Below are 10,893 nucleotides of genomic sequence, written 5' to 3' on the forward strand. Positions count from 1 at the left end.
GAATAAATCTGATTTATTTAACATGGGGGTTTTAAAAGGTAAGTCAGATTTTTAGAATTCTGTTACCAGCAAATAATCTTATAAATTTAGAACTTTCTCTTTGTTTCCAACATGTTTACTTTTAGTAGTCAGTATTTTTGTGTGTAATTTCTCATAATTGAAAAGATGAAATTTCTCATAGAAATAGTAAAATTAATATTTTAGCTTAATTTTTTTAGACTATGCTTTTGGTTCTGTTACTTGCTTCTATGGAAAATAATATAAGCATCCCTAAATAAATAACTTAGTATTCACTCAAGAATTCAGGGGTGTCTGGGTGACTCGACTGAGCATCTGACTCTTGATTTCGGCTTGGGTCTTACTCTCACAGTTCATGGGATTGAGCTCTATGTTGGTCCAGGGCTGGCAGCAAGGAGCCTGCTTGGGATTCTCTCTCTCCCTCTCTTTCTGTCCCTCCCCTGCTTTGCATGCTTGAACACATGCTTGCTCACTCACTCGCTGTCTCTCAAACTTTTAAAAAAGAATTCATACAAAATTAGGAATAACGCAGAAAATCAGGTAATACAAATTAGAAGTAAAAGTGTTCATTAGATTAATTTGATGATTCTAGATGCACAAATCTGTAAATTATTTTCTGTGGTTTTGTCCTTTTAAGGTCTCAAACAATGAAACTTCCATCACTTCATTCTCATTCAGTAATGTGTGTACGGCTATTCATTCATCCAACAAGTCACTTTGTTCAAGGCACTTGCCTCAGATACCATTCTCTTCACTGTCATCAAGATGCCTCTTTTTTTTTTTTTTTTTTTTTTTTTTTTTTTGAGATAGAAAAACAGAGTGTGAGCAGGGGAGAGGCAGAGGGAGGGAGACACAATCTGAAGCAGGCTCAAGGCTCCAAGCTGTTGGCGCAGAGTCCTACTCAGGACTCGAACTCTTGGACTGTGAGATCATGACCTGAGCTGAAGTCAGATGCTTAACCAACTGAGCCACCCAGGCGCCCCAAGATGCCATTTTATTAAGATACCAGTTGAGCATGTGAAAGAAGCTAACGGTTTCTCACTGGTTTAGATGACCATGAAATGAAGGAGAACAAAAGGTTATAATGCAGTATAATAAATTCATATTTGTGAACATTAGGCTAAAGAAGTGTTTAGGTAGGTTGTTACTTTGCCAGAGGAATGACAATGTAAACAGAAGCTTAAACTGTACTTAGAGAAGTTAAGTGTGGTGATACTCAAATACTTAAAATTGGCTCTGCGATTAGTGGTGTGACCTTAAGCAAGTTGCTATCTCTCTCCAAACCTCAGTTTAAAATTTAAAAGATTGAATTTGTCTCTGTCTTCTCCCAAATTTTTAAAAGCCTAAACAAAGTCAGCCTCCAATATATCCATTTTGCAAATACTTCTTTTTTTAAAATGCTTATTTATTTATTTTTGAGAGAGAGAGTGCATGTGAGCGGAGGAGGGGCAGAGAGAGAAAGACAGAGGGTCTGAAGCTGGCTCTGCACTGACAGCAGAGAGCCCAATGGGGCACTTGAACTCACGAACCACAAGATCGTGAGCCGAAGTCAGAGGCTTACCTGACTGAGCCACCCAGGCACCCTGCAAATAATTCTTTATACTGACATATTACAAAAGCAAAGGAAAAAGTTAAATAATCTTGTAGATTTATGGGAGACTTTAATATCACCTTAGAATTTTGGAAATTACATGTTTAACTTTGCCATTATAGAAAAAAAGATTTATTTTTCCTACCCTTTGTCAGACCAACACCTTGTCTGTAAGAGACACAGTCAAAACAAGAGAGAGAGGAAAAAAAAAAAAAAACTGGAACCTAGAGAAGGAGAAACACTTGTAAATTTAAAATAATAAAATTTCAGAAAAAAAATCAAATTTGGGGGATCCCTTGGCAGCTCAGTCGGTTAAGCATCCAGCTTGACTTCGGCTCAAGTCCTGATCTCACAGTCATGAGGTAGAGCCCCATGTTAGGCTCTGCACTGACAGCACAGAGCTTTCTTGGAATTGTCTCTCTCTGCCCCTATCTGCCCCCCACACACATAAAAAAAATAATTTTTTTAAGTTTATCACATAAAGCATTTAATTGAATTAATGGAACAGTATGGAGTACTAGATGATTTAGTTAACTGAAGTTTATAGTAATCCTAAACTTTTGAGTATTTTCTAAAACCTAAAAATTACAGTATGTCAGTATATTGTCGTGTCTCAAAGCATACTGAATATCACCAAACTTTATGAGTAAGGAATCTTACTATCAAGTAGTATAAAGTAATATGTAATTATAGGTATAGAAATTTTAAGAATTGTGTTCAATGTGTTTCATATAACCCAAAGAGTATTTGATTATAATTTTTTTCTTGAGGTAGAGCACAAGAGACTCATTCAGATTAAGGATTTGATTTGAAGAATTCCAATTGCCTTTAAGCAAAGTTTCGCTTTATTTCAAGCTGAGCATTAGTGTATTCATGATTTGATAATACACTTAAAGATGTACACTCTAAAGAATTTGAGTTACAAAACGCTCAGTTATAATCTGTTGGTTGTAAACAAGGCCAGTTACTTGTAGAAATTGGATCAGAAGGAATTGGATTATCACAAATGGCCACTGGTTTTCATCATGGTTATGTTATGTACATGTGATAGAGTAGGACAGTTTATTCATAATGCAAATTTATTTTGAACGGTGTGAAAATCTGAGTTGGTTGTAATTTGAGGCCTCAAATTCTATAACAAGAGTGAATATCATTTTATGTCATCAAAGATGGTTATTAAAAAACTACTTTAAAATTCTTTCACAATTTGGGATGCCTGGCTGGCTCAGTCAATACAGCATGCAAATGTTGGCCTCAGAGTCATGAGTTCAAACCCCATGTGTGGCATACAGTTTACTTAAAAAAATTTTTTTTAAGTTTTCTTTGCATTTTTCAAGTGAGCTTTAAGGGCCTATTCTATGTCTAGTACTTACTATAGTCCAAAAAGATGGTCACTGTCAGCAAAGAACTTTTAGCCATAATAGAAATATACTAACATACAAGAAACAACTAGAAAATAGTGGAGAGTAAATTTTGCCTTGTGGACTTGAAGTTTAGTAGAAGATCAAAGAAAATGTAGACTTAGACTCACCAAAAAAGACTTCTTAGGGGAGGTGGAAGGTGAGCTGGGCTTAAAGAAGAATAGGTAGAATTAATTCTTGGAAATGAAGATATTGGAGGCTTTCAAGTACAGGAAACATGAATCAAAGTATCAAGTTGGAAGGAGTAAAACAGATACACTAGATTGAAAATAGAGGAATAGGGAAATGAATGTAACCGTATTTGAGATTGCTTTGCTTTGCTTAAGGGGCCCTAATTTCTAATAGAAGAAAACGAGGATTTGGATTGCCTGCAACCCTTTTGAGAGCCAAAAAACAGTTGAAGAAAAAAAAAAAAAAGGGAAGGAAATCTAGGATTATATCAGACAAGTTTATTACCCTAAATATTAGGGAATCTATGGATTTTAGCTCAGCAAATCAAGTGAGAAATCTTTTTTTAATAATTTGTGTTTTTATGTTTTTATCGGAATTGAATTTTGTATATGAAGTTCTCAACACTGAACCTAACATTGTTAACTTAATAGCATATAACAGTTGCTGTACTTGCTCAGACTTGACACTTTTTAAAAAAAAAAATGTATTTTGAGAGAGAGTGTGAGCAGGGGAGAGGCAGAGAGAGGGAGACAGAAAATCCCAAGCAGGCTCCACACTGTCAGTGCCAAGCCCAACCAGGCACTCCTACTCACAAACTGTGAGATCATGACCTGAGCTGAAACCAAGAGTTGGATGCTTAATTAATTGAGCCACACAGGCACCCCTCAAGTGAGAAATCTTGAGAGGAAAGGGTTGCATAGCCAAAATTCTATCAGGCATATTTTTTGTTCTCCATAACATTGATCTTAACACTATGGGAATGATGGTGAATTAATACCAAAGTAATGTTGTTATGCCAAATAGAAATACTCCTTTTCCAAACCCCTCTCTAATTTGCATCTAAGTCTTAGCTCAAGTTATTTACTCTTAGAATATCCTTTCCCTCATCTTCACCTGTCTAAATCCTCCTAGGCTATCTACCTCTTGCATTAAATTTTACCAGTTCATTTTTCCTTCTCACCCAGAAATTCTCTCTTTTGAGCTCATATACATGGCTTAGAACAATTAATGTACCCTGCCTTATGGACAGGGATTATCTTACTCTTTATTATATACTCTGCAAGCTTAACAGAGTGGGTGCTTAGCAATTAAATGGTAATTAATTGCTGAAAATCAATAATACCTTTATGATAAATGTGTTCTGGAAAGGCTGAATACCAGCTAGATAAATACAGAAATGCCCGGGGTCTTTTCTGGTAATTTAAGAATTTTTCCACCTTTTACTACTTTTATAGGGCTTCTGTGATTCTCTACTACCTATTAACATTCATGTCTCAAGTCTTATTTATCTTAAAATGTCCTTTAAAAAAAAATTTCAGGGGTGCCTGGGTGGCTCAGTTGGTTGGGCGTCCGACTTCAGCCTAGGTCGTGATCTCACAGTTACTTGAGTTCGAGCCCTGCGTCTGGCTCTTTGCTGATGGCTTGGAACCTGGAACCTGCTTCGGATTCTGTGTGTGTCTCTCTCTCTCTGCCTCTCCCCTACTCATGCTCAGTCTCTCTCTCTCTCTCTCAAAAATAAAATAAACATTAAAAAAAAATTTTTTTAGGTCAAAACCTGTGGGTAGGTTTGTGAACAGTTAGAAGGCCTGTGAAATTTCAATATCCCTTTGGGAGGGCCATGAGTAATCCAACTGATAATCCTAAGCTTTTCAATGAAGTATAATTTAACTATTTTTGTCAACCTTCCATCTGAGGAGATGGAAGATGATAGAATGAAAACTACTTACGTTAAAAAATACTTTTTAAGAAACACCATTACCGTAATCATAAAAAACAAATGTACTGAGCACTGTTGAAGTTCTTTATACATCTCTAAAGTTAATGGTATGCTACTGGGGCACCTAGGTGGCTCAGTCGGTTAAGTATCTGACTCTTCGTTTCCGCTCAGGTCATAATCTCGCATTTCGTGGGTTTGAGACCCACGTCAGGCTCCACACTGACACTTCGGAGCCTACTTGGGATTTTCTCTCTCCCTCCCTCCCTCCCTCTCTCTCTCTCTCTCTCTCTCTCTCTCTCTCTCTCTCTCTCCCCCCTTCCCTGCTCCCTCCGTCTCAAAATGAATAAATAAGATTTTTAATAAAGTTAATGGTATGCTTCTGAATCCCTCTGCTTACTGCAGCTACCTTGTTGAATGAAATTGGTTTTCTAACAAATTTTCTTGGACTATCGTATAAGAGACTATGCAAGTCACACCAAAGAAAGGTTTTTTTAAAAAGTAAGCTCTACACCCATTGTGCAGCTTGAACTGAGACCCCAAGATCAAGAGTCGCATGCTCTACCGACTGAGCCAGCCAGACACCCCAGAGAAAGCTTTTAGAAATCTAAGAAGACAAAATTGTGACACAAATATGTAGCATTTGTTTTCTGCTAGGACATTTAAGTCATAAGGATTTATTTTATGTACCCTTAGAGCTTTTATATGAAATCTATATGACATTTATGTTTGTTTTTCAGAACCTGTATATAAATTACATTTTTTAACACATCTGTTGTTACTATTGGGTTTGGTTGGCTTTGAGGGTGGTTGACTTGTTATATTTTACATTTAACCAAAAGTCAGGATTTCAGCCAGCAATTAAATAATGGTTTATAGGGCAAAGCAGTTTCCCCTTTGTAATGATTTTCTTTATGACCTGTTTTCTAGGCATGTATTTTGATAGCACTACTACGTCCCCTCCAAAAGGTGAGAACTGACTCTTCCATCTGTACCTGGATCATGTGGAGAAAGGACTGAGAATGGAAGCAGAAAACAGACATTGTCCATGTAGAGCAGACTGCCTGACAACAGCTCACTCTAATAAAGGGCAATAAATGCCACACGAGATGATCCTCTCATCACAAAACTGTAAGTAATTTTGGGGAATTACAGGGGAATTAGTTGTCTCTGCTGACTCAATAAAAAAAGGTCTTCATTTTGTAATTTGTGGCCTGTATGCTGTAAATTAAGATGCACTGAACTGTTAAACAGTGGACTTTCCTGGCTTGTGGGTGAGAATTTAAGGCAAAATAAAATACAGTATTCCCCACAAAGTAAACTTGGGACCTTTGCTCTAAGACCTGAGGCAAAGGTTACATGAATTTGGATAACTGGGTTAAAACTAAGTAATTGGGGCTTGCCTGGAAAACAAGCTTGAGAACTTCAGTCTTTTTTTTTTTTTTTTCAATGTTTATCTTTTGAGAGAGAGAAAGAGAGATGACAGAGCACAAGCTGGGGAGAGGCACAGAGAGAGGGAGACACAGAATCCGCAGCAGGCTCCAGGCTCTGAGCTGTCAGCACAGAGCCCGGCACGGGGCTCAAACTCACCAACCATGAGATCATGACCTGAACTGAAGTCGGATGTTTGGCTGAGCCACCCAGGTGCCCTGGAGAACTTTAGTCTTGATATAGCATGGAATAGGGAGGCCATATGGCCTCTTGAAACAAAATAATGGAGGTTGACAAAGTAATAGAATTTTTGGAAATTAAATCTAGCAATACCATAGATAGATAGACAGACAGACAGACAGACAGACTGGGGGGGGGGGCAGCGTAGCAGGCTGTATAGAGAAGGATTCTAAGATACAAAGTATGGTGAAAAAGAAACTGCGCATGTGACCATTGTAGTAATCTAGGAGTAAAGAAAACCTGAACAAAATAATGGCATTGAGAATGGAGATGAAATAATAAATTGAAGATATTTTTTAAAAAAAATCGTAGAACATCATGATGAGTTGGATAAAAAGGGAGTTGTCAAAATTATATATTTTCTGTACTGGAAGGAAACAGTGATATCATTGCAAGAGGATGGTTAAGAGAAGCTAGTGTGAGAAAGATGTTGTATCCTATTTTTGTAATATTGCATTTAAGAAATCTAGGCATTCCATTTGAAATCCTTTAAAGATCACTGAATATACAGAAGGAGAATTCTCTGTAAAAGGCTAGAGAGGTAAAAATGTCAGTTATCCTCATAAAGCTGATAAGAATACACAAGCTAACAAAAACTATTAAGGACAATAGACTTTCTTTTAAAAACAAATATGTAACATAAATTTATATAAATTAATTAGGTATATAATCTTAAATAAACATTTCCAAAATAAAAAACTATTTTCCTCAGAATGTCATGTCTCAAGCTTACACCTATAAGAAAATCCCTATACTTATATTAGTTGTGAGAGTCAATGACTAATATGTGTTAATATTCTTGAACTTATCTTTGTGTCTATTAATAAAACAAAGACCTTTCCCCATATTAGATTGAGGGAATGAAATTGAGAACTTAAAGTTCACATGATTCAACCAGTTAAAACTTTATAAAATTGACATGGCTTTAATTTCTCAAATGGAAAGGCAGGTAATTGAATTGTGGGAAATGTGCTGGTCTCCAGTTTCAAGAAACAGTACAGCACAAAGACCTGGCATTCTGGCTGAAGAGCTGTAATAATAAACAAAAATTTGAAAACCAGGAAGCCAAATCTTCCAAATGTACAACTGTGGCATTTCAAAGGAGATATAACAAGAGATTCCAGAAGATGGTAAAAAATAGGTTTAGATAATTGAGATTCCTTATATGAATACTTGTGTTTGATGGAGAAACACTGTTAAGCAGAAATGAAGGTTCTAAGAAGCTGTGACTTTCTCCTTCTCACCCTAAATTAGGCTTGCTTCTGAAAAAAAAGTGTTAGCCCAAAAAATTCAAACAGGGATTCAATAAATTTTAGCCAGGAATTTAAACAGTGACCAAAGGGGCAGGGCCAGAATTTCATTGAAAGCAAATATTTTGGTTTTCTAGGAGCTAAACCTTGTTTTGTAGGATTCCTATTTAGAATGTCAAAGTATCTTGCTCTATTTACCTAGTCACTACTTGCTGTGGAAAACTGCCACCTTCATCAGACAGAAATCCCATATCATTCTACACCTTGAATTGATATTTTAATATACTATTCCATTTTAATGATATGTAAGGAAACCTAAAATGTCAATCTGTGCTTCCAAAATAGCATTTAAAACACTCAGTAATATATCTTCTGGATATACCACATCTTTTGGACCATACTCAATCCTTAAACTGTTTGATTAAGCCAAGTTCAGTGAACCTATGACTTCAAATCAGGTTATCCAGAACTGCTAACATTTTTTTCTGTATTTCTGTCCTAGTTACATCTGACTTATATGCCTGGTCTGATAACTTCTATCTTTTTATGACTCCTAAATTGTGGAGGTAAGTCAAGATTTAATATCAGTTATAGTCATGTAAAGTTCATTCTGAATTTGTATTCCCTTAACATTTATTTAATTACTAAGCATTCTTGTAGCATTGCATTTTTATTAGCAAATTATATACTATATTCCAACTTTGGCTGGGCTGTTTTACTCTGATTAAATGTGTAATTTTCTGTAACTTTCAACTAGTTAGTATTCCTATAGGCATCTAATATTTTCGTCACACTTGGTATGTGATTACCCAAGTAAACTTCTAATGGAAAAATACCATGGGATTTTTTTTTCTGTAGTCTTTAGCTTAAATCACTTCTTTCAGACTCTGTACATAAAGTATCATCCATCTCTGATCTACTATAATTCTTGTTTTTCCAAGTGCCTATTCACCGAGACTATAGTGTTCTAAATTTTTCAGTTCAGTTCAGTTCAGTTGAGACCATTAGACATCCAGTACTATGGGGGAATATAAAGATCAGTATTAAACACAATCCCATTCCTCATCTTAAAAGATTTCATGGAAGCTCAGACATTGCAGCCTGACTTTCTTGGGGTCTCTTATTACAAGGAGACCAAGACAAATCTCTCCTATTTGGCTTCCAAGTTGGGAACCCAAAGAAATTCAGATGCTTACCAGAGTGAGAAATAATGGATAGTAACATGAAATAGAAACACTTGGTTTGGGGTATGTTCTACTCCACTGATAAGAGTAAAAAGCCACTTTAAAACAATGATTCTGGATTTGAGGTGCTGGTGTGAAATTTGAAGGTGCAGAATGCTGCCTACCTAGAAGTTTGTATAATTAGACATGTCTTAAGCACATTTTAGTTTGGGAAGCAAAGTCCTATTTATTTTGCTGAATGTTTGTTGCTCTTTTATTCTGTGCCATGTAAGGTGTTAACTTTTTATCCTTTAAAAGATTTTTGTAGTTGAATCTCATAGTTTAGATAAATATTAAGGCATTTTATTTTCTAAGCTTAATAATTATGATATAATGAATTTTTTGTGAAATTTTTACATAAATTTTCATCTCTAATAGGTCTGATAGGCCTTATAATCCTTTTTTTTTTTTTAAGTTTATTTATTTATTTTGAGACAGAGAGCGCAAGCATGAGCCTGGGAGGGGCAGAGAGAAAGGGAGAGAGAGAATCCCAAGCAGGCTCTGGGCTGATGTGGGGCTCAAACTCACAAACCGTGAGATCATGACCTGGGCCAAAATCAAGAATTGGATGCTTAAACCAACTGAGCCACCCAGGTGCCTGGAAGGCCTAATAATTCTTGAAGTGCAGTTCTGTGGCAAAGCTGGTAAGTAATGATGGCTTTTACTAGGTCATTGGTATTCCAGAAATCTAAGTATTTTAGTAATATGTTTTCACATTAACTCTTTATTTCTTGAACTTTGTTTGAAATACTAAGTTTGATGTCACATTGTTCTCTTCCATGAGTTCTTTGGCTCTCTCAAAGTAACAAAATGTCCTAAATTTATTTTTAAAAATTTCCTCATAGTGGCTCTTCTGCATTGCTAAACTTACTGTTAACAGAGTCAACTTCCCCTGCACAGAGGAAAAATAACAGTAGAATATGGGAGATTTGGAGTGCTCTAATAAATATTTTGTCATCCCAACAAGGTTTCTGGTGATGTGACTATTTCTATTATTTGTGATAGAGAACCAGTACAAAAACTTAAAAAGCAAAACTGAAGTTTGTCAGATGTAAACAATATATAAGACAAATTAGAAATAGCTTATGATTCCCTAAACCATATATTATTTCTCTAGCTCCTTTCCCATGACCATTTTATGTTATTTGGGGCTCCTGATTTCAGATATATTTTCAAAGCAGCCCAAATTAATTCCAATTTTACCATGCCTAAGAACTCTTTATAGTTATGACTTGTATATTAAATTCAAGAGTAAAATTCAACATTTTACTCTTCAGAAAATTTTTTTAGGGACAACTTCCAATCACTTATAAGGCAAATTACTGAGTTTCAAGAATAAGGTCTTTAGTGCCTTGTCAGAAATGAAACTGTGGATGGAAAGATAAAACACACATAACAGAATCGGGAGAACAGGGAAGGCCCAAGTCATTAAGAATGACAGACCTTGGGGCACCTGGATGGCTCAGTTGATTAAGCATTCAACTTCAGCTCAAGTCACGATCTCCCCGTTTGTGAGTTCAAGCCCTGCGTTCGAGCCCCCAGAGCCTATTCGATTTCTGTGTGTCCCTCTCTCTCTGCCCCTCCCCACCTTCTCAAAAATAAAAAATAGACATTAAAAAAAAAAGAATGACAGACCTTAATGTGTCATTGTGATGATTCATCTTTGTATATATGAGATGGATTGATAGGTGTATATGATTTAATAGAACAAGGTTTTCAGCATGGTTGGCCAAGACCAGCTTCTGCCATTATTTTCTTATAATTTAAAATGGCCTGGGTGGCTCAGTTGGTTGAGCAGCTGACTTTGGCTCAGGTCATGATCTCAACGGTGTGT

At 36.1% G+C, this 10,893-nt stretch overlaps 1 long non-coding RNA gene across 3 annotated transcripts in view; it reads left to right on the plus strand.

Annotated features, from left to right (window-relative positions):
• Nucleotides 1-9,537, plus strand: part of LOC122203839 — a 44,230-nt gene extending 34,693 nt beyond the window's left edge. For all 3 annotated transcript variants that reach the window (XR_006195365.1, XR_006195377.1, XR_006195393.1), the window contains 3 exons: nucleotides 5,846-6,046; nucleotides 8,339-8,402; nucleotides 9,498-9,537. This is a non-coding gene — a long non-coding RNA (uncharacterized LOC122203839). The remainder of the gene's footprint in view (nucleotides 1-5,845; nucleotides 6,047-8,338; nucleotides 8,403-9,497) is intronic.
• The last annotated feature ends 1,356 nt before the right edge of the window (nucleotides 9,538-10,893 follow it).

This window comes from Panthera leo, chromosome A1 (assembly GCF_018350215.1).
Source record: "Panthera leo isolate Ple1 chromosome A1, P.leo_Ple1_pat1.1, whole genome shotgun sequence".
Taxonomy (NCBI): domain Eukaryota; kingdom Metazoa; phylum Chordata; class Mammalia; order Carnivora; family Felidae; genus Panthera; species Panthera leo.